Source organism: Emydura macquarii, unplaced genomic scaffold, assembly GCF_026122565.2.
Source record: "Emydura macquarii macquarii isolate MOO-44397 ecotype Brisbane River unplaced genomic scaffold, CSIRO-AGI_Emac_v2 contig_820, whole genome shotgun sequence".
In the NCBI taxonomy this organism is placed as follows: Eukaryota; Metazoa; Chordata; order Testudines; family Chelidae; genus Emydura; species Emydura macquarii.
The window spans coordinates 1,383,938-1,403,338 of NW_027130957.1; the positions used below are offsets into that span (position 1 = coordinate 1,383,938).

General features: G+C 47.1%; 1 protein-coding gene across 2 annotated transcripts in view; it reads right to left on the bottom strand.

Moving 5' to 3' along the window:
• Positions 1-19,401, bottom strand: part of RPS6KA1 (ribosomal protein S6 kinase A1) — a 57,927-nt gene that overhangs the window by 28,089 nt on the left and 10,437 nt on the right. The gene's annotated exons all lie outside the window — the stretch shown is intronic.

Consider the following 19,401-nt stretch of genomic DNA (forward strand, 5'->3'; position numbering starts at 1 on the left):
CAGGCTAGAGAATTAAAACCAGAAGAGAACTGGAGTAAAGGAAGAGAATTTTTGCAACAAGGGAGTGTTTAGATCTTGATAGAGAAGTCATCAGTGAAGTAAGAGGAACCCAAAGCAACAGCAGGTTTTACATTTTTGACATTTGGGGGACAGGGTTCAAAGTAAGCTTTACTACCGACCTATGGAAATTGCAGACAGGCACCAGACTAACACCTGCACAGAACTCTGCCACACCAGTCCTGGGCCTCCTGGCAGATGGCCATTCTATAGGGGAAGTGATAAGTGTCTGCCACAGAGGGAGGAGTAAGGGCTTTAATTCACTGCTGGGCTGGGACTGCCCATGCAGCCCCATAGTCACAGAAAGTCAACAGAACTAAACCTTTCCCTCCTAAGAGAGTCTTGGAGTAAAAACTATCTAGAAGCAATAGCAATTTGCTTTATTTAGCAACCCTAATTGCTCCCCCAACCAACTGGGGAGATTCAAAGTTCTTAAGCACTTATTTCGCCAAGAACATTTCCTGTTACTTTCAACGCTGGGAAATACCGGCTGGCTGAAGGCAGTTGACTACTGTCATGGGGGAATCCTACTGCTATGTATGGGAAAGAAGAGATTCTATTTACTGCACCTTTCAGGCCTTGTATTCACGAGGAAGAGAGGTGGGGCGCGCATGGAAGGTGGAGAATTTTTAAGCCACAATATCAAATGTGGCAGCTAATACATGGTGAAATCCTATTGCATTACATTGGCAGAATGACTGAATGGGGGCATTAGTCTTCAGGCTAAAATAAATCCCACATTCCAGGTTAGCAGCAGATTCCCATGCCAGTGGCCAGGAAGGTTCCAAAAATGCCACCACTTTCCATCATGGTTTTGCCAACTCAAATATTTACAAGACGAGGGACAGTCCTCAGAGTTCCACCCCAAAAACCATCACCAAACTCATCCATTTCCTCTTCGCCCATAACCATTTTACAATCCACAGACACTTTGTCCAAACCATGCGAACAAGCCAGGGAACTTAGGATGGCTCCCCAATATGCCAACCTCTTCAGGGGCCACCTTGAAGATTTTCTGTGCAAATGCACCACAAAACCAATGATGTACCTGAGATCCAATAGATGTTTTCATCCTTTGGACAGACAGCTTAAACTTCCTCACAAAAGTCCACCACAACTTCAACCACCACCACCACCCTTAATCTTTCTCTGGAATACTCTCATACTAGAATCAATCAGCTTCAACAGTGGAACCCTACAGACACCCATATGCAAAAAAACCCATGGAGCACTACACTTACCTTCATAGATCCAGTAGCCATCCCAAACACAGCAAGAAATCTGTTATCTACAGCCAGGCACTCAGATACCACAGAACACTCTCCTCGGAGAAAGTCCAGCACACTTAAAACTGCCTTCACCAAACAAGAACACTCGACCAGAGAAGTAGATCACATCATGGAACGGGCCCACCCAAGTACTCTGAGAGAACCTGCTTCAAATTATCTTGATCCTTCAGCCCTCATATAGATTGCACCAATCACAACACATCTTTCATTCTTCTCTTATTCTGGTCTTCCTTCTCCATATGCGGCCATGCCTTTTTCACAACAAAATCTTCCCATCTTTTTGGAGATCGGCCGAGTGGTCGTTTCAGTTTCCGTGGGTACCACTTGGTGACAGCTGCAATACTGTTGAGTTGAAGAGATTGGCACATGTTGCCTTATTGATTTTTCCTTGGGGGACATCCTTGATAGAAATAAATGTGCACGAACCAGCTTTCTTCACAAGAGTTCGCCTTCCTGATTGTGGTGCATATTAATTTCTTGGCCCAAGTAGACATATTGTTCAATTTCTTCTATTGGTTCTCCGTTAGCTATTATTTGGGCTCTTGGCAGGGCATCAGACCACAAATTTCGTTTTGGAGTGGTTCGTTTTCAGTCTGACTTAGCTGCTTTTTGTGTTGAGTTCTTGCAGCATTTTCTGTAGTTTAACAGTGTTTTCAGCAATCAACACAATACCGTCCACAAATCTGAGATGATGTAACTGCTCTCCGTTGACGTTGATTTCACCTTTCCAGTTCATCTGTCTCATTACCATTTCGAAGCAGGCTGTGAAGAGTTTCGGTGAAATCATGTCTCCTTCCTTCACACCTTTTTTTTATTGGGTTGCAGAGGGGGAGTATCAAACAGAGTTATATCCGTACTGCAGTCAGAGTTTGTTTTCTTTAGTAATTTGATGCAACTTGTTTTGATGCCCTGCTCTGCGAGAGCTTTTAGCACTGCATTGATCTCAACGCTGTCGAATGCTTTTTCATAGTCAATGAAGGCAATGCATAAAGGGAATTTGTATTCCCTGGAGCACTCCAATAGCTGGGTTATGGTGAAGATATGGTCCATTGGGCTGAAATTCCCTTGAAAACCTGTCTACTCTCTTGGCTGATGCTTGTCCAGACTCTGTGAGAGTCGGTTTGTTATTATTTTAGTGAATAGCTTATAGACATGTGAAAGCAGGCATATTGGACGATAGATCTTCACTGTCACCCTTCTTGCACAGCAAAATGGTGTTTGACTTCTTCCAGATAGATGGTATATTTTGCGTTTCCAAGTAGCGGCTTCAATACAGAAATAAAACCCCCTCTGACCGCACACGCCTAATTGTCACCTACCACTCCACACTGGAATCCACATGGGGCATCATCAAACAACTACAACCCATACTCGATGGGGACCCCATCCTAAAATAAATCTTTCCTGAACCCCCACTTCTGGCCTTCAAACAGCCCCCCAACCTCAATCACAAGCAAGCTTCCCACAGACAAGGACACACCAACTCAAAGCGATACACCAGATCCTGCCAGAACAACAGATGCAAAACCTGCAGACGGATCTCCACTGCTATGATCAATATCCCCTACAACACACCTTTCAAGATCCATGGATCCCACACATGCCCATCACAACACGTGGTGTCCCTCATCCAGTGCACTATATGTCCCCACAACAATTGTGGATGTGAAACCAGATACATACTGCACACTCAAATGAACCCACATAGGATGTTTTTGTCTTTTATCTTTTCCTATCACCTGTGGGTGAACACTTTCCACGAAACAATCACTTTATATCTGACGTATCAAACCTCTTCCTCAAAGGAAACCTGCTCAACATTTTCAAAAGATGAGCCTGGGAGCTTAAATTCATTACTCTGCTAGACACTAAAAATCATGGACTGAACAGAGATGCTGATGTATGGTTTTTTAACAACAATCTGTAACCTATTAAACCCCCCCCACCCCACTTTTTGTCCTATGACTGCAGAGGTGTTAATGGGCCACTCTACCTTGAATAATCCCTACTAAAAAGTGCTGCCTTGTTATGCTAAACAATCTGTTGCACCTTGCATTTTGCTGTGACCTGGTGGTTCATTTCCCAGACCTGAAGAAGAGCTCTGCATGGCTCAAAAGATGGCCTCACTCTCCAACAGAAGTTGATCCAATAAAAGATATTACCTCGCCCACCTTGTCTCTCTAAAATATGATTTCAACATCACAGCAGCACCGTCTGCTTTAAATTTAAATTCTCGCTACAGCTCCCTCCTTTTTAATAATCTGGGATGCAACATTCCAGAGTTTCTTTAAACAAGAGCGTACAATTCAGCAGGAATACACCTCCGTGAGCCAGAACAAGATCAGGGGAAGAAGGAGGGCGTGGTTTTGGAGATTAACTAGCATACAATATCACTAAACTGTGTGTGTAAGGAGCAGCACTAGAGACATTGGCAACCACAACTTCCTGACAGATGGATAATAAAAAGGGGGTGGTTTCTTTGGGATTAATTCAGGTAAAGCACTAATATATGCAAGAACAGTAGGGAAGGATTTGTTGTTTACAGTGGGAATGCTAATGCTGCAGAGTTGACGTCTTCCATTTCACATGGTCTCCCTTTTTTAAAAGAGTAGGAACATTTTGATGACAGAATCAGAAGGAAAAATATGCATGAATCTTATAGCAGAGCCCGCATGCAACAGCAAGAAGCTTTCTTTCCATAAGGGACAGGGGGCCACATTTCAATCTCATTTACACCAACAGAGCCAATGAATGAGAGTTTGGTTACTCTGGATTTACACCAGGTCAGAATCTGGTTTACTGTCATCTTTCTGCAAGTTTTTAAGCAATAAAGGCTTCTTAGGCTATGCCTGCACTATAACAAACCTTCCCTATAAAGACATGCTTTTTAACCAGTAAGTTCATTGTCTTCACTGCAAACAAGTGATCTGACAGTTTTATAGTAATTAAAAATCAGTGGGGGTGTGATTTGTATGAAAACCTGTTCTTGGGTCAAAAGTCCTTGATATCAGTCCATTGAAGTCAGTTGAATTTTAGCAGCAATGAACTTGGCACATTAACTTTTCCCCTGGAAAAGGACAAAGTCACTATATCAGTGTAAGTTAAATGCTATAATAAAAAATTAAAATGGTGTTATTTTGTAAGAGGCTGGAAGCAGCAATGATCAGATGGAAACGGCCCTGTTCTACACAGTCCATGTCAAAAGCATGACACAAAGTTTCTACTTCAAGTCCGGGTGTGAAGTTAATCCCCTGTAACACCATGGAACTCAGTGGAAGTGTGCACCAGAGATGCCCAATATAGCAGGGCTTTCAGGCAATATTCCTTATGGAACCATTTCTCCTCTTCCCACCCCCCCACAAACAAAAAACCCTGGCATTAATAGCAAAGACTAAAGAGGAAACCAGACTTCATTCCTTTGGAAGGAGTTTCTGCCAGTGCAGTTTGAATGACCTTCAGTCTCTGATCCAGGCAGCAAATGAAACCTAGGAAAGAAAGCCACACCTACAGAGACATCCCAGTTTTAGCCCTTATGCATCGTGCGTGGGCAGGCACCCTCCCCCACAACGATGGTTCACCAGTGGAAAAGTTGGCTATTTTTGTGACTGAGAAAATGCCCAATATCTGATTACGTGGAAAGCGGATAGAACTGTCAAAGGAAGCGAGTGAACTTTCAGAAAGTGTAAAGTCCAGCAGCTGCAAACGGATGTCAATAGCCTCTTTAGTAACAGACAGAAAAGTCCTTCCAGGGGAATGAAGTCTGAAGTCTGCCTTGGGGTAGAACTGACAGATATTAATATTAGCTGTTATAGGGACAAATACATACCTGGTGTAAGCTGGTGAAACTTTATTGCAGGGACATCCGCCTCCACCAGGTAAGAATTTGACCCGATTACTACACAGGTCGATATTAATTGTTCACTCCAGCAGGTGGCACTCTTAAAGTAGATTTAAAGTAACATTTCCACGCACGATAAACAAACCAGCCCAGAGAACCCATTTTATGACGGCCTCAGAGCTAGATTCAGCATGGTTGGAAGTTGGTTTTTTTTAAACACCCCCATCAGCAAATCAATACTGCCTACGTAACAGCTTTAGCCAGAGGCTAAAGGGAATAGAAGATAGTCCAGCTTGACATCACAGGACAGAATTTCCATGTCAGGCCAAGTTCCTTATGCATTAGAACAGCCGTTGTGGCCGGTACTAGATGTGCTGTGTGGCGACTACAGCAAGAATACCACGTCCAGTTTTAGTAGAGGACATTATCTCTAGATACTGATCTAGAACTCCTCCCAGAGAATGGGAATACGGTGTCACTTGGAAACGGAATATTGATACAGAATTAGCAAGCGTCCTTCTATCTGAGTCAAGGATACATGGACTAGATAAAGCAGCTTATTTCGTTGCCAGGCTTCAGCTCCTCAAAGGAAGAAGAGTCTGGCATTCGAGTCTGCAAATTTCCAGTGGCTCTTCATCCTTTCAAGGCCCTGAAAGCCACACCTGTCTGGGATCAGCTGACAGCAAGTTCTGATTGCAGCTACTTCCTCGGACAAAGATTCTCTGCAAATTGTGCGTTAACAACTCACTTGGGCCACACTAGACTGCCTCCAGAGCAATAACTAGAAGAGCAGCAGCCATGCTAAGCAGGGCTTTGCATGTAGTGAAATGAGGTACCACAGGGGAAAGAGCCTTTCGTGTATGAGTCTGTAGATGCAGAAGTATGCAGATTTTAAAGAACAAGAAGCCTCTAGAGAAAGTGCAAAAGAAACTGCTTCTCTTGCCTTTAATAGAATTTGCAGAAACCTGAGACAAGAAGATAGGCTGGTCTCCAGTTTTCCCACAAATAAAATGCACAGCAGTCTTGGATGCTTGATAAAGCAGATCTAGTTCTTCTAGTTGAGAAACATTAAGGAATTCTTTAAAACCTGCACATAAACACTACACTCTGTCTAGACATTACGTAGCTCTTGTTACTTTTACACTCTTAGTAGAGGAACGACAGACTCCTTTGCACTGCCTCAGAGGATCTAACACTAGTTCCACAAATAGAGTGGATACTGGATTGCAACATTAAATGAAATGCCTCTGGGGTTGCCATGGAATGTGGAATTTATTTGCCATCATGAGGATGCAGGCATTCCATACTCCTCCCACAACAACAAAAGAAAGCCACATTTTTTCCTTGTAGGACGCTCATGCTTGAAGGTCCCCCTGGTCCTGACAAGGCTTTGTCTGGGTTACATGTTTTGGGATGAGGAGGGAGTATACAAAACAGCCATGCCGTGGCAGCTACTCTCCCCCACCATCCTGCAGATTGGAGAGTTACGGCAGCAGGCGTATGAATAAATCATTGCAGGAAATTAAGCAAGGAAGCATTGTTTCCATCAGCTCAGATCATGGCGCCTTTCAATACAAGTGACTCTCTTTTGGATTTTGTGAATCTTTAAAGCTCAGCTGTCTGATAGCAGATCTGTACTAAGAGCAGCCACGCTGGCAGACACTTGCCTGGCTGCGACATGGCAGAACGTTGTTTCCTTTAAAGCCTGTAAAAGTCATGCTGTGAAACCAAACCGATGTCAGGAGAGATTCCCTCCACTACCACTGCTTAGAGACTGAAGCCAGATGTTCAACCGGATGGAGCGCTGAGCCCAGCACACTATGCAGGACTTCGGGTGGGGACGGGAGAAGAGAAGGTGGCTATCCCAACAAGTGCCTGGGGCAGTGACCTTTGAATAGTGACAGTAACTGGTGTTGTGCGCTGTTCACCAAGAACGGTGTCATCATTTCCAGGTGAGAGTTTTGGACCAATTCCCCTCCCTTCTCCCTGCCAGCGTGAAGGGAGCTGGGACTTGCTTTTTAGCACAGCAAACTCTATCAGTTGCTCAGAATGACCTCAAGAGGGTGTGAATTCTCTGTACAATCAGCCATGCTGTTTTAGAGGGCGGGACGGTGCCACTGGAAGCCCAGCATATTCATTCAGCTCCCACCCACTACTGAACACAGAACAGCGAAGAAAGCCCTAACAGTGCGACTACCTGAACATGACAAAAAGGGAAAGGAGGGAGTAATCAGAACACCAAAAATATGCAGTAACGAGGCCAACCTGTGCTAAAGCATTTCAGCTGATGCATCCCTTCTCTCCTCAGCCCAGTGAATCACCGAGGCCCCTAGATCACAAAGCCTTCCAACACAGTCCTCCTATGCTCCGCTCACAGCTGATTTGCTATTCCTGAATCCAAGTTCAAAACTAGATCAGTGTGAATTACAGAGGGACCAGCCAGAGCAAGGACTGCTGCACTGGGAGGAGGGGGTGAAATAAGGGCCTGTTGGTGCCACCCATCCCTCCAGAACCACCCCTGAACCCAGCACTGTGCAGGGGAAAACCCACCCACAGGGCACTAGGACCCAGGTGCTTCCCCCCTCCCACAGCTTTGGGCAAAGGAGGGAGCCAGAGACTCCAGCTAGTAGGAGCCACTGCAGAAGTGATGGGTCTAAGCAGGGACCTTCGAACACTCAGAGAACTTCTTCCCGTTCTGAACCCGTGCTCACTGGCTGTTTGCGCCAGCCCGCCTCCTCCATCTCTTCACCCCACATCTGCCCCTCTTATTCTCTTCTCCCTGGTCCTGCCCTTTCACCCCTTCTCTGTTTTTTCCATTTAAGGGATCGCCTTCTAACCAACCCCCCTTCTCCCCACCCTCCAAAATAACAGAGTTACCATGGTTGCCAACATCTTCACATTGTTCACTCTGCTTGGGTCTGTTACACCCCTTCCCCCACCTTGTGTATTGAGACTACCATGGGCAGGGTCTGCTACTCAGACAGCACCTAGCACAATGGAGCCTCATTCGTGCTTGGTCCTTAACACCACTGTAATTAACATGACTGGTTAACAAGATATGTGACAGCCATCTCCAGATACTGATCCCTCTGCAGAACAGGAATCCTCCTACCTTAGCCAGAGCTGCAGTGAGCAGGAGTTTTGGCGAGACCCAACCCCCCCAAAAAAACCAAAATGAAACTGACAGCTTCTAAAAACAAAGTGTGTGTTTCCTCATTCCTCTAGGGAAGGGTGTGGATCTCGCAACTCCTGCCAAGAGCATCCAAACCTAGAAGAATGGCTGAAGTCAGGATGCTGAATACTCAAAATTTCAACAGCAGATCTGTTCGGCAGCTTGAACTAGAACCCGACAAGCCAAGATTTCATGCCACGGCTGAAGAGAACCCTTGCGCTTTTGAGCATCATTATGGCAAGAGGCAGGGCTGGGTTTTGTTCATTTGTTTTTTAATCCTAGTCAGTTGTCAGTGTGGTCTCCGATTCTCTTGCTGCAGAAAGATGACTGGTTTTCACTAGAGACGAGAGGAGGAAGTGGCTAGCCACCTTTCAAAGCCAGATAGCCTTTGATAAGCAGCTTCAGAGCCATCACACACTAGTGTAGCAGAGAAAAGCTATTAAAACAAAGTTCAGTGTTGTTTGAACACCACTCTGTTTGCACAGCACAAGCAGTTCCAGCCTGGCGCTTCCTTCTGTGCTGCTCTATGGGAGCAAACCCTCAGAAGAGCCACCTTTGTGTTTGTGTCATGCTTCTCTGTATTGGCTTTGACGACCAGCGAGGGGAAAAGAGTGAATCTATAGTTTCACCCGAAGCGATAAAAGACATTTACTGCTTCTGTGAAATTACACTTAGCCTCCACATAAAGCTGACACTTGTAAAGCTGTAAAAAACAAACAAACAAACCCAAAACCTTCACTGAGATCATTAATATCTACATGGGAAAAACCTTGGGTTTAAGTTTAAACCAGCCATAAAGCTAAATTTTCCTTGTCTAGTTAAGTGCACAGCTCAAAGCAAAATGTTCAGTCTGTTAAACATTATAAACTCTCTTAATTTCAGAAAATGATGAATTACGAAGTCCTAGCACCATGAGGTCTGCAGTTCTTAGCGTTCCAGGACTTGAACTGCCATTTATGTCATGCACCTTACAAGCGCTCTGGATGGTGATGGTAAAGAATCACAGACCAAGAACAGCATTATCCTGAACGATCCTGCTTCACCACAGAGCTTCTACTTAGAACATTCTCCAGCCCTCCCCTCCCTGCTACAGATGAAGCAATAGTACACATCACCACAGAGGCGAGGATGGTAGCAGCAGTTTATTTAGCCCTGCTGGGAGACATGCAGGCAGAGTTCTTGTCGGTTTGTTGTTTTTGTTTTGTTTCCTTCCTAGTCTGCATGCTACTATAAATTACTACCTAGGCTCACAGTCAGTTTCCCTTTGGAAGTGTAAGCAGCCTGTCTTCAAAGCCAGAGCAGCACCAGCAAAGCCTGTCACGACAAGAGAACTCGGAAGATGAAGGGCTGAAAGGAGAGGTCTCGCTGCCTTGCTTTAAAGCTCTCTTCTGAGAGAGGAAGGTGGGGGAAGATGAAGGGAGAAGGATGGCTTCTGAGCCGGAACACATCACAGATTTGCTCCAACAGATAGCAAGCAGAGTAAGGGAATTTCTCTGGGACACAGAGCCAGAAGAGGTTTTTATTTGAATTCATAATAAAGAAAGGGGAGTGAAATGGCAGTGATTTCAGAACTGGCAATGTCACGCTAGTTCTGCAAGCGAAGTCGCTACAGTGCAAGCCTTGCTCTAACCTCACTGAATTCCTCGTGTGTAAATCCTGTAAACTGACCCCTGTTCAATTATTCATTAAAGTCTGCAGCTCATCGGAGGCTGGCCTTCTCCAACAGGGATTTTTTTTTTGTTTTAATAGCTCTGAGAAACTTGCCATTAACCGCAGGCCAATCTTTGCTGAGGATGACAGTAAAAGCTCTGGCAGGAATACAGCCAGGCGCCCGTCAGGCACTACAGTTCCATTAAAATTAAAGACCACTTGATTGCTTGGCTGACAAACAGGGAACGGCCAGTTTAAACAGTGGGCTTTAACAGTGATAGGCTGAAAAAGCAGTGACTAATGAAGAGTCAGAGCACCAAACCGTTCTTGGGCTGGAGAGGTGAAGGCAGATTTGCAGGGAGCACTGCAGTCACGATGGCGGTGGTCAGTCAACTGCTCCAGCATAGATTACACCCAGCCTGCCGCAGCTCACTCCTGCTGGCCCATCTTGGAGCAACCTTCGCTTTCAGTCCGCTCCCCACGCCCCAGATCAGCAGCAGAGCCTTCCGATTCTTGGAGAAAGCCACAGCTGCTGCATAAACAGATTGGGCCTCTGCTTCATGGGGGAAGCCTTTAGATTTGTGTGTTTCTTAAAAGCCCTCCTTTTCAGAGCAGCGACCCAGTATGGGCCAGGATCACACTGCTGGGCATTCCTGCTGTCAACAGGACTCGTGCTTAGACTGAATTAAAAACCCCTTGCAATGACAGCAATGTACCATAGACAAGTCTGAGCTTCCCTGACACAAGCACAGCAAGCCTCTGCCACCTGGGCACCTCTGCATTAGGAATTCAGGCCACACCTGTGCTGTTGCCTGGTCTTTCAGGTCACGGCCCACACAGTGAATCGTGTACCAGGCTGGGTTAGGCAGGGGATCCTTTACTGGGCTGGTGTTTTCTTCATGCTCCTCACCAGTATTTTGAAGGACCCCGGACTGGTGCAACTGCAGACCAGTTTTCAGGGGGAATGACGTTCCTGCCAGGCAACCAGCTGAGAGAGAGGCGCCATCCCTCTCCGGACAGACGGGCGGCATCAAGCTCGGATTCACGAGACAAGTGGCCACAAAGGGATAGGCAGGGAAGTCTGATCTCGGATGCGTCCATGGCGCTAGGTTCAGAGGTGCTGTCGTGGGGCCCCCGGGCACTAAGTTGTACCCCGGCTGTAATGGGGGATGATCGTTAACATGGGCAGCTCCTGGATTCCTGATCAGTGGCTACATGAGGAACCCTTCTGGAGTTGGCTTTGCACAGCATCAAGCTAGTCCCAGGGCAGACTAGTGCCTGAGAGAAAGGCCCTCGCAGCAGCCGGATTCCCAGAGACAGCACACAGCTCGCTGTCAGGGTCTCTCTGCCTTTTGGCTGCACCCATCACCCAGGGACGGATGCACAGAGAGCCAGCGTTGCTGATACCCCTAGAGACAATGCTCCTTGCCAGGAGCTGTGTGACTCATTCTATCAGATGGGGCATCACAGCCGCCAGATAGTAATTCTTTCATCTTACAAACCACAAGCTGTGACACAGTTGAGAGAGATCTAGGCCATAAAGACAAAACTGAAATCCCACCGGCAACAGCAGCCTGCCTCCTCGGCCCCACATCCAAAGGGAGACACGGCCACGTGTCATTCTGATGTAGGTGAGCGTCTAGGATACTGAAACATATGGGCCAAACCCTACCCTGAGATATACCTAGGCAGTCCCACTGACATCAATGGGGCATCTTGTGCCACTTGCCCCAGTGAGGGGCCACGGATCATTGTCATTTCCATCCCCACCCCCCATTTCCATCTTGTTCTCCCTCTGATCTATGGGTCTAATCCCTCGTCTCTTTCTCTTCCACTGAGACTAGTAAATGTGCCACAGCTGCGCTCCCTTCCCACTGTGTTCTCCCCCTCCTCTCTCTAGGCAACTCCCCATTCCCTCCCTTGGGTAACCTTCTGGCATTCCTGGTCCCTGCAGTCTGTGCCCCTCAGAGGACAGCTCTCCTGGACCACATACCACAGGAATTGAGCCCAGCCATTCCCGCTTGGGGAAAGAGGATCAGAATTATCCATCTCAATCTCATTTCAAGGGGGCTAGTGCAGAGTTGGACAGGACCAAGCACAAAGGTTTACACTTGACAGAAAGCCTCTGACTACACTGGCTTTATCACAAGACGTGTGGAGAACAGATTCTGGCGACATGTTAAGTTAAGTGCCTTCTTCAGAACGTAGGTCGCTGAATTCAGTGCGTCCAGCCCGAAATGCCACTCTCCTGCTCAGGGCTGACCTGAGACGTTCTGAAGAGCAGGAGGTGGCAGTGCTGTTGCAGGTAAATTAGAAGGCTTTGTGGTATCGTGAAAAGAGGTTTGTGCATCTGTAGACTGAGAATGAATGGGAACTACGGCTGGGAAAGGGAACACGTAAGCCGAGGGCATTAACAGTCTACAGCCACATAAGTGCTTGGCATTCCCACCCTGCTCCAAACACTCACCCAGATCCAAACACAACCCTTTCCTGGGGCTTGGTTTTATGAAAGGTGGGAGCAAAGTTCTGCCTAAGCTTCCCATGAGGTTAGCTTTTCTTAGGAATTTTCCCTGCAGGATACCTCTGACTCAGACAACGCTTTGCAATGCTCCTACAACGCTGCATCTCGGTGCCGGGTCCCCTTCTTCCACCCCACTGCATGCCATTTACTGCTCATTACATCATCTCCTTAAGCAGTCCAAGAACAAGAGTCACGGGATGCACAGGATCACACCACACTCTGATACACACCACAGTAGTGCGGGAACAGGGACCTAGCCTTGTGGGTAGTAAATCTTCACTTCTTAGCTAAACTGACAGTTATAAAATATAAAAAGCAGAAGAAAAAATCCTTCTCGGAGGTTGCTGATCCCATAGCTGGTTAATGGGAATAGGAAACAACTTGAATTCAACCGGAAAATGGAACTTCTGTGATGGAGTTTACATTAAACCCTGATTAACTAGCTCAGGTTAAGGGCAGGTGGCATACTCGAAGAATCAATGCATCATGCCTTGCTCTGAACGACAATGCGCAATCAGTGAAATCGTTTCACAAGCAGCAGCGCTGACCCACAATGCTGAAGCTGTGCCCACGCTTCCTCTGTGACAGTAAAACTAATACCCACGGCTGGAATTACAACCGAGCCCCTTGATCAGCATATCCCAGGGTCCTAATGAGAGTCTGTCAGGGAAGTGAATGAGTAAACGCCTCTCTCAGTTCTAGTTCAACACCTTAAAAGAGACCTTTGAAATCTCAGCGACGGCGGACACTGCCAGTTAGTCTAGTCAATAAACCATTGGGGCTCCCAAAGCAGCACAACTTTGCAGAGCAAGCTGTGAAGTTCCCGTCGGACACCACAGACCGTCCCTGTGAAGGGAGCCAGAGTCCTTGCGAGCCGATATGGTATAAAACTCCTGCCTGGTTTAGTCTAGATCAGAGCCCAAGTATCTTCTCTGCACTATAATCCAGTACCAATACACAGCCCGCTTGGATTAACCCTCTGCCTGCTTCCCAGAGACCATAACTGGAAAAAGTTCTCCCAATGGAGGGGGGGGGGGACGGAGCGTGTGTGTGTGGGGGGAAATGGAGATTACTGACCTGTAACTGGAGGTTCTTGGAGATGTTTGGTCCCTATCTGTATTCCACACGTGGGAGATGCATGCGTATCTTGTGCCTAAGTCTGGAATTTCTCACAATAGTCCCCCTTGGCCCACAGATGTGCTCTCAGCTGAGGGCATGAAGGGAAGTCTGGGCCAACACCCCCCCAGTTTCCCTTTCTTCCTGCAGGGTAATGCCTCCGCAACAGAGGGGGTGGAGGGAGGGCAGTGGACCTTTTCTATACAGATGGTGGCATATGGTGGGTGCACCCCAGTTCACTGACTCTTCTGGACAATGTTATAGCTATCGGCAAGGACATCTTTATGGACAGATGGGTCACAGAATGTGTGGACCAGTGGCTCAGAAAAGGAATCTTACTGAAAGGCGACAAAAAAAATTGAGGTGCCAACTTAACCACTGGTGGAAAGGATCTGAGAATCCCTTTCAAAAGTCCAGTTGTGACAGAATGCGTGAAGATTGTATGTTTATCCACCAGAGGATGCAAAGAGCTGATTGGTGCTAAATGTACCCAGAGGGAACTAAATGTAAGACCCAAAGACTTAAGAGTAAGTAGATACTCTAAGATACCAGTGGCGTTCGGAGAGAAATTGCACTGATGAGCCCAAGCGGAGGAACACTTCCATTTAGCTGAGTAACAGCTTCTTGTACAATCTTTCTAGTTTGGTTAAGCATGGATTGCACCCTCTGGGAACAGGAATATTCCATCTCCAATGCCCATCTAAATACCAGGCTTTGAGCTGCAGTGGCCCTGGTCTGGGTTGCATGACCTTGCCCCTGTGTTGTGTTAGAAGATCCAGTAACATTGGCGTGGTCGTGGGTGGTCACAGCCCATGTTCTGTCGAAAGAAATGAAGATAAAGGAAAAATGGTGGCCTCTCAAAGAGCTTTGAGAATAAATGTTAACAGGCTGGGAGGGGGTAGCCTAGATGCAGAGGCGTTAAGGACCTTACTCAGTAAGCAATGAAAGATCTGTGCCACTGATACAGAACAAGGAAGAAAAAGGCTCTTCATGCAGCAACCCATGGGAGTCCTGGAAAAGTTACACAATTCCTTTGCGTGGGCAGTGTCTCATATGTCCATCCTAAAGGCCAATAACAAACACAGCGGGGCTTAGTGGGAATAGCAACACCAACAGTTTAAGCTTTCACCCACATAACTTCTTTTTTCTAAAGACTTCTGCTCAGTTGAGGGTGGGCTCCACCTTCTGGTGTCGTGGATCTGAACCATTGCTGTGTAACAATTAGATTGCAAACTTCTTGGAGCAACGGTAGTTCGAGCCTGACTTGTCCAGGCCATGCCAAGAGCACCCTGGTGAGCATGACTCCGCATTTAAGTGCTTTGCATTTATACTCATTTATACTGCACGGGGTTTGTCACCTTCAGCCTGTGGGCTCCTTACAAGGAGGATCTGAAAGGCTGGACTGTTAGTTCAGATTTCTTTGCTTCTCCTGAAAAGAGCCAAGTTACCTCCCCCCAAGACTATGACTGGGTGCGAAGCTGGACTAAATTCAGATGTCACTAGATGTAGCTCCTCCTACCACCGGTGTAGTTGCAGGCATTGCCAAGGTGCTCATGAAGTGGGAGTGAGGCACGATGCTTGCACAGACTTGTGATGACAAGACTTTATGGAGTCCCACCTTCAAGAGGAGTCACAACACGGTTCATTTCAGAACACACGGCTCAGTGCCAAGGACAGGAGTTACAATTAGACTCGTACAGTTACTCATTCCAATTGTATCTATCTGTGGCCCACTGAAAGAGACTGATTCACACCAAAGAGCATTGAGACTGGTCCCAATAAAGCTGTCACGTATGCTCTCAAAATGCACATTGCCCTGCAACATCCCCAGGATTGCTATCCTATGTCATAGCAGTTCTTAGCATAAATGCTTTCATACAAGGATCACAAAAGAACTTTGCAAGCATTAGCCCTCCCAAGAACTATCCCCATTCTACAGCTGGGGAACTAAGGCACAGTGACATGCCCAAGACCACACTGCAAGTCAGTGGCAGAGCTGGGAATAGAACCCAGGAGTTTCGACTCCCCACCTCATCTGGTGACCACTTTACTGTGCCTCAGAGCTGACAGCTAAGAGGTAGCACTTGCCATGTCTCATAACCAGAACAGTCCCTTATGGGAGTGGGAGGAAAACTACCTACTGGTAGCACAACATTTATACAGAACCCAGTAAGATCCCTGCATGGTTCTTTTAGATGGACATCAACATGTTCCTGAAGAGCGTCCCTTCACTTACAACAAAGTACACACTTCTGGCTACAGACGGTTTGTGGGGACAGAGGGAGGGACGGGCTCTGCATCAATATGTGGGCGTTGAGTAATCCTTTTTATCTGCTGATCTGACCGATGAAGGCTATTTTTAGAAGAGATCACAGAATTAGTTGCAAGAGGGCAGTGAATAAGGCTCCAAAATAAAGTATGTCCTCTTACAACTATACCAACACAGTCATAGAGGATCCGAAAGGCAGGCAGCAGATGCAGTGGAATTTTCCTAGCTCATCAGGTTCTCTACGGACTGTAAAAGGTACAACCCCACCAGTTCTGCGAATGCAGCAAGCAACTGCTGACAATCTGACCTCAAACTAACAGGTTCAGTAATCTGAAAACATGAAGCAAGATACCCTTGGAGATTTTCCTGCTGATAGGCAGGCCAAGCACCCTGCCTGACTTGGCTGAGCTGGTTACAGAGTATTTCTGAGTTAGCCCTGCAGTTTCAAAGACAAGGGGTTTAAGTCGGGGCTGCCTTTGTATGCACTTTTGGGAGAACAACTGAGGTTTTCAAGTTTGTACAAGATAAGAAGGGGTTGCTATCCCAAAGAGTGTGAAAATGTGTTTCAAACAAATATTTAACCAGTTAAATTACCAGAGTCATTGATTGGGAGGGAAGGTTTTTGTCAGCTGTGTGCAGTAGTTTATCGTCAGTGTGCCTGACACAGGCCACAGCAAATTCAGAAAGGCACAAAGAATAGGCAACCAGTGGCTAGAACAAGGCAACAGCCTCCAGGACTCCTGGGTTCCCTTCCCAACTGCCACCAACTTGCTGTGGGCCCCTGGGCGTCACTTAACTTCTCTCTGTCTTAGTTCCCCGCTTGTAGAAGTACAAGTACTTCTCCTCTTCGCCTCGTGAAGGGGGAGGCGGTTTAATGACGATGGTGCTTGCAGAGCCTGGAGAGAAAGTGTTATTTAGCCTCTCTCACACTGGAACATACGTCCCACAGCCTCACGTTCTACAGAGATGAATCTAAAGCGGGACCAGCCGTGCTTTCTTCCCACCGTCCTTCAGCTGCATTTACAGGAGAGGGGCTCAGCGAAGTGTTTGAAGATGAAAGAGGCAAGTCCCACGATGACCCTCAGCGAGCCAGTGGGAATCCAGCCAGAGAAGGCAGCACCTCTGGCAGGGAGGGACTTTAGCAATATACAGAACCAAGGCCAGCTGTATTCTCAACACAGAAGGGTACACATTACCACCGATCTTGAGATGCCAGACCCTGTGTTGGCATCAGGCTCTAAATGCTACTTTCATGCCACTCAGAGGACACCCCTAAGATCAGACTGGTGAGCTGAAAAGCAGAGAGACCCCAAACAATCAGGAATAGGCCAAGACAGTAAAGCAGTGGTTCCCAACCTGTGGCCTGCAGGGTCTTTCAAAGTGCCCGCCACTCCCCTCCCACTGGCTGCAGAAGGGAGCCGCCACCGAAGGACCCAGGCGGAGCGTGTTTCTGCGGGGCTACAAGACCGGTGCAGGCTCCTCACTACAGCCAAGGGGGCGAGAGATCAGCGCTGCCCTCCCCCTGGCTGTAAGAGGGAGCACGGCAAAGCACTCCTCCTGGGTCCATAGGCGCTGGGGTCCCTGCTGGTGCCAGAGGGAGGGAAGCACTGATCTCCTGTCCCCCAGCTGCAGAAGGGAGCCACTGCCGAGGTACCAAGGTGGAGCGCACGGGGCTACAGGATACGTGCAGTTTCCCTGCTGCAGACAGGGAAACAGGAGATCAGCGAGGAGACAGCCTCCTCACTGAACTCCTTCCATCAGGCTGCAGTGGAGGGGAGGGTGAGGGGGCTGCTGGCAGAGCAGCCAGGACCTACCATTCTTGAGGAGGGGCAGGACTCTAAAAATCAGTGCCTTACAGTTTGGCCTGCACTTAGTAGACCACCCACCGTGACTTAGCTGCCGAGCCATGTGCTTCAGTGTGTTCTGACAGTCACTCATCTAGTCACACACTAGGGCTTTGCCTGTGGGTGTGTGACATACTGTGAGTAATTTGTAGGTGTAAAATAGTAAATGTAAAAATGAGAACTGTAGCATCAAAATGTTTACTTCAAATATGTAGTGATTTGTGGTCCTTAATGGTGTATCCGTCAATACATGTTTTAGGAGTTGATAGACTAGTGGTCCTTCAGGGTTGTAAAATGATATTTGTGGCCCTCGAGCCAAAAAGATTGGGAACCCCTGTACTAAAGTAACATTAAAAGCCAAGGCACAAGAGTCTCAAGAAGAGAATTGGCTTTCAGAATTGTTCCTCTGGCATCAATCCCTAGAGAGGCAAGACAATTGCTATTCTATTTAAACTTCTTTAAATGGCGCAAGATTAAATCTAAGCGAGTGGGAAACTGACTTACAATAAAAATCAACCTGCAGGCCCAGCAGAAAGGAAAGAAAAATCCATGGAGCTGCAGACTAAAATGCAGTGTTAGACTGCAAATTCCTTCAAGGACACACATCGGCTATCAAGGGTGATTCCTGATTAGGAGAGAATATGTAGAACACACTTTGATGGACAATCCATTTATTATGGCTTGTGACAGGCATTGCGGAACATGCAATACCTTTCTTCACAGCCATAACATTAGCATATTGGAAAACTACACTTGAAACGCTCATCTACCCATGCTGAAGGGCTTACGCCTACAGGGTCCCAGCCAGACAACCATTCTTCTCCACTCCTTGGCATGAGAAACCTTGTGCAGCAGGTAGAGAAACAAGGCAGAAGCGCTAGTGCCTCTTGGGGTTAGGTTAACAGCAAAGTGAAAGAGGTTCCTGTATGCTAACGGACCGGCAATCAGCTTGAATCTCATTTCTCCTACTGGATGCTAGGTCATCTCAGGTAAAAGGCATCCCTCTGAAATCAAATTCTTCAACACTGTACATCTCAGTTACATTTGAAAGGCCTATAAAGCAGACGGATGAGCCCGCGGTTAGGTACAATTCCCTCCTCTGTCCCTGACTTCCTGTATGACCTTGGGCTCCAGCCTGTCTGTGCCTCAGTTCCCCCATCTGTACAATGGGGACAATAGTACTAGCCTTAGTCCTGCAAGGCGGGGATGTAGAAATCACTGGTGTGTTGCAAGGATAAATCAATTAAAGATTGTGAGATACTCAGGTACTATGGTATGGGGGATCATATACCAAAGAGATAAAGGCAAAGTGTAGGGAGAAAATACTTTGCACCTGCATCCCCTTTCGTTGGAGAACCTCAGGACAGTTGTACGGACAGTCAAGTCTCACAACATGCTGTGGATTTCTATTAACCTTTTCAGAGATGAGGAAATGGAGGCAGAAAAGTAAAGCCTCGCCTAAGGTCACAGGGCAAGTCATCATCAGAGCCACCAACCAATTCCAGGAGTCCCAACTGCCAGTCCTCTGCTATACCCGGTCAGCCCATCTCCAGTGCATTTTGAAGCAGCTCCATTGGGAAGAGAATGACTGAGAAGATCCAAGATGCTAGTTTGGCAAAATTTTCTTTGCAAGTTTAGGGAAAGG